The 5,233-nt window shown below is 42.0% G+C and overlaps 1 long non-coding RNA gene across 1 annotated transcript; it reads left to right on the top strand.

The window, feature by feature from the left end:
- The first annotated feature begins 1,564 nt into the window (after positions 1-1,564).
- LOC123446457 lies at positions 1,565-4,330 on the top strand. The gene is made up of 2 exons (XR_006631359.1): positions 1,565-2,681; positions 3,944-4,330. It is a non-coding gene; the product is annotated as an uncharacterized LOC123446457 (long non-coding RNA).
- Positions 4,331-5,233: the final 903 nt, after the last annotated feature.

Raw genomic sequence — 5,233 nt, forward strand, 5'->3', positions numbered from 1 at the left:
GTGGGGAGAAGGGGCCCTGAGGCTGCCCTGAGTCGGGTCTTTGTTGGGGGTGAGGAGAGGCATCGTGGGGAGGTGAGAACCGGCCCGGGCTGGCCTCCCTAGCCTCGGGTGCGCTCTGTAGCGTGTCAAGAGCGCAGCTTTGGCATGCCACAACATGCTGGTGCGGTCTGGCCTGCTTTGGCTTTGTCTGGGGTGTCTGTGGGGTGGTTTATATGCCCTCCAGTTGCTAGGAAACGAAAGAAGCAGTGCTGGTCAAAGGGGGGGGGGGGTTCTTAAAGAGGTTCTGCCAGCATTGTACGAGGAGCTAAATTGGGGTTTTTGGATCACTTACTTTGAACTAGTAAGGGGCCACTCGTCTAAAGTTGAGGAGTGGTGCTGGCAGTTTGTGCAACGAGTTTGGAGTGAAGGGTGTGTGTGTACAGAGTGCTAGATGCTATTTGACCAATCTGGCTAAAGGTGTTTGACTTGGGTTTGGGGCAGCTAACCTTCACCAATGATGCTCAAAGTTAACAGGATTGTGTTTTAGGCAAAATTAGGATGCTCTACCTTATTTGAGCTCCATTGGACAAGTTTTGTAGTGTAAACTTGAAAACGACCCAAATGGACAGTTCTGCTTTATTAAAAGAAAATATGAGCAAATTAATCCTTACAAATCCAATTATTTGCACGATCTCCTCATTTTGGGTATTAAGCACTCCTGCAAAGGTTTAGGCCATTTAGACAAAATTTGCTATGTAGAGTGCGTGCAATTTGATTCTAGACAGGAAGGGTTTTAAGATTATTTGGTGAACCAGGCACCTTGGAATGAGGTGAAATTCGGTATGCCCATCAAATGTAGCTTGGGGAGCATGCTCGCACTTTTTGGGAAATTATTGAGAATATTTTCTTTGAAAATATTTCAAAAGGTCAAAATAGACAGAATGGGTTTTCAAAGGTTTCCTCAGATATATTGAACATAAATAGGGGTTGAAAATCTTATGTATGGAAACCATATGTCCTTTGAGTATCTCCAAATTTTGTTAGATTTTTCTAAGGTAGAAAAATAATTTTCCCCTCAGAAATATGATTTCTGGCCTTAGAAAAGGACATGCTAATAAAATAGAAACTTTTTTTATAAAATAAATATTTTATGATTTTAGAGAGTTATAATAGTTCTAGAATCAAAATACAATCTTTGGGTGAAGGCACCCCCTTGAAATCAGGGACTTGTAATGCAAACCCCATAGCAAGGTTTTGAATTAACAAAAATGGGAAAAGGATTTTTATGAAAATATTATATTATAAAAATTATTTTTAGATCCACACATTCAAGCATACATACAATCAATGTCAATCATGGCACTCATAGCATTTGCTTAAAAAGTTTTAACTAAATCCAAATTCGAAAGGACAAGAGGATAGGCAAAGTGAAAACAAGGTGTGACAACACGCGGCTGCGACGTCATTAAAATATTGTTTTAAAAAGTGCGCATAAAACTTTCATTAATTGGGTTGAAAGTTGGCGTGCGATCTTATTATCATATAGGTAGATCCCTTGCCAAATTTCGTCGCAATCGGGGTCCGTTTCATACTCGAACCGTTAAACAACACTATAGCGTGTCAAATTGCACATGTTTCGGTATTCTAAACTCTATCGCCGGGCTGCCTGTTTTTCCTCTCTTTTCATGTCTCGCCTATCTGTACAATAACCCCACCTCCCCGCAACTTAGTCATAAACTCCCCGTGGACCCGAACCGAGCGGTCATGATTGTTGGGTCCGGATCAACCCTATAATACTCAAACCGTCGTCGGTTTTTCATTTGGACTTTCTAACCAATTTTTTCGACCACCAAATCAAGATTGGAGGGTCTAAACATAGCCAAACCCTACTATTTATATATGAAATCTAGAACTAATCCTAGCCTACCCAGTCCCATCCGTCTCTCTGTTCGCCTCCGCCGCTCCCTCGTCCTGCCTCGGTTTCCAGATCCACCCAAGCAGAGCCTCCCTCGGGATCCCCTCGCAGCCAACCAGTGCTCAGCGTCACCTCCTTGTATGATCTTATACACACGCTCGAGAGAATCCCGAGGCCTCCGAGACGAAGCCAAAAGCGCCATTGCTGGAGGTCCAAGCCACGGCCACCTCTCCTCCAGAAGACCAGGGCCGCGTGCCCGAGCGCCGCTGCTGCCGTGCGCCTCCCACCTCGCCATTGTCATTCGCCTCATTGGAGAATGGACCTTGTTAGATCCATTGACACCGGTGATCACCTCCAGCAGGCCCGTACCACCCCTTTATTTCTCCGTCCTGTCTCCCTCCCTCTAATTCTTTCACTGTCTCTCTCTCTCAATTTTCCCCTCTCCATGTGTCTCTTGTTTAGGAACACAACCATGGCCAAAGCTTCAATGCACTGCCCCGCTTTGTCTCCGCCCCAATGGAGCTCCACCGCAACCCTTGCCTCGGATGCGCCTGATTCCTCCTGGCCCCATTGCCATGACGCCCGTGACATCCTCTTCTGCATCGCGATGACCTGATGTTGCGTCTATTCTTGAGGCAACGGGCAGCAGCAGCTCGGCTGTTGACCATGCCCTGCCGCGTGGACCCACCCGTTCCAACCAGTGCCAAGGCCCAGCAGTGCCCAACTCCTTCTCGTGCAGCTATCCAATATCAGCATTGCCATGGCCGCTGGCCTCTGTCTCCCTGTCGTGAGCCCCATAACTGAAACTTCAGCATTTCCTAGATCTATTCTCGTATATAGAGGTTAATTAGGATTGCCGCTCTATTTATCCACAAGAGCTTCGAAGCCCAGCTGGTTAGCTCGTTCTCGGTTCAATTCCCGCGTGCACTAATATTTTGCCTAGGTTTTTTATTTATTTGCACAGACATATACACACCCGCATGAGCCAAGTTAGTTCTTTTTTGAGCCAGATTTGTATTTTTCTGCACTGAGATATAACACTTATTAATGGCCATGCATAGTTTAAAAAAACACTGTTTTAAAATTGTTAATATCTATTTAACGTTCATCTGATTAAAATGAATTATACATGGAAAATGTTCAGAATTTCGTGTAGATTTATAATATCCAACTCTCACATGTGTTTAAGATATTTACCTTGCTCTTTTCACTTAATTTGCACAAATGCCATGTTGAAATGATTTAATTCATAACTAATTAACGTAGCTTCGATTAAAATGTTTCATATATGTAACTTGATTAGAACAATGTGTAGGATAACTTGGTGACATTTATTTTGCTGTTTAAAAACTAAAAAATTGTGTTATAGGTAGAAAATTACGAAAATCTTAATTGGCATATGGGGATTTCCGGAACTGATATTCCTTGTTCTGGCCTCAATTAAAATTGCCTAGAATTTCATGTAGTTTCACAATATCTCGTTCATCATGTTTTAACATGCTTGTGACCGTCATTTGCATACATTTTGCATTCATGGCATATTATCTTGTGTTTCTCATATCTTTTGGACCATAGACCTGTTTAAATAATTTATATATGTAAATCAACTAGAAATACGTGTAGAATCACATGGTCCACTTTATTTTGTTTTTTAATAAATATAAAATGTGTTTAGTTCAGATCTGGAGTTTTTTTTAAATTAACATATGAGGTCATTTCGGAAATGCTATATGTTGTTTCTGACCTCATTTAAAATGCCTAGATAGTGTAGTTCATTTATGCTTCACGTCTTGCCATGTTTAACAACATTTAACATTGTCGAGTACCTAAACGGTGGTGAACTAAATAATTCAAATGTGGAGTTTGGTCAATATGCAACGAGTTGCATATTGAACTTCATTTAATATGTACTGATAAATTGTTGTGTTTTGTCATGTCGTGCATAATTAGGTGGACATGCATCATAATTGCTTGCACATCATGTCATGAATATGTTGTGGTGTTTATCATGTGTTGATTGTTTGTATCCAAATTATTTCTTCTCAATAGAGTTCGGAACCACTTCGAAGTGTGAGGATTCATTCGACTACGTTGGTTCGTCTGCTTCACGGATTCGTTCTTCTTCCAAGCGGGATCAGAGGCTAGATGATCATTTCCCTAGATATCACTACTATCATTGCTATGCTAGTTGTCTCGTTTCTATAGCTATGTCTCGCTACCTACCACGTGAATGTCAGCCTCCCAACATTACCACTAAAAGTCTCTAATCCCTCCACATTCTAGCAAAACCTCTCTTTGGCTATGTTACCGCTTGCTCAGCCCTTCTTATAGCGTTGCTAGTTGAAGGTTCTGTTGCTTCCATGTGAAAACAGGGATTTCCTGTCATATCACCATACAATTGATATTTAATTTAATGCACCTATATACTTGGTAAAAGGTGGAAGTCTTGGCCTTCTAGCTCGGTGTTTTGTTCCATCTTTTCCGCCCTAGTTACTTCTGTACCAGTGTTATGTTTCATAATTGAGCGCTCCTAACATGCTTGGGGTTGTTATAGGGACCCCCTAGTCCCTAGATTTTTGTTTTGGGATAAAACTCGTCTGGCAAGGCCCAACATTGGTACTATATTTCCCCAACATAATAATATTGATCATCGTTATTAAAACATAGGGCGTCATGAACCCGAGGAGTAATTCAACATAATACAGGGAGGTCCAGTGCCGATGGTGCTGGTCCTAAATAGAGTATTGTGCAGGGCCAACCCAAGGCAACGTATCTTGTTGCCAGGACATGACGGATAAGGTACATGTACGGAGGACTGATATAAATCACCCAGGTTGAGGGTTTCCACCAGGAATCCGAGGAGATCATGCGTTTTCCGTGGTCGAGGTTTCCAATGTGGCTTGTGGTAGTTTGTGATGGACTAGTTGGAGCATCTATGCAGGGTAAAATCTTTCTAAGAGCCGTGCCCGTGGTTATTGGGCAACTTGGAAACTTTGTTTAACACCTACTCATAGCAAACTCGAAGTAAATTTAATTAAAATATGCGAACTGTGTGTGTAACCGTGATTGTCTCTTCTCGTGAGTTCTTATCCAAGAGAGAACACGGTGGGTGTATGTCTGACTCGTAAATAGTTGTTCAAGATCACTTCGACATTATTGTTAGTTCATGTCTGATTATGCATAGATCACCCCCTCTTATTCATGCAATCGTAAGTTAGCCACTCAAATAAATGCTTAGTGCTTGTTGAAGCCTCACCACTTAACCATACCTTACTCGTTAAGCTTTGCTAGTCTTTATACCATTGGAAATGAGATCGTTGAGTCCGTGTGGCTCAGAGA

This window comes from Hordeum vulgare, chromosome 4H, assembly GCF_904849725.1.
Source record: "Hordeum vulgare subsp. vulgare chromosome 4H, MorexV3_pseudomolecules_assembly, whole genome shotgun sequence".
NCBI classification, from domain to species: Eukaryota; Viridiplantae; Streptophyta; class Magnoliopsida; order Poales; family Poaceae; genus Hordeum; species Hordeum vulgare.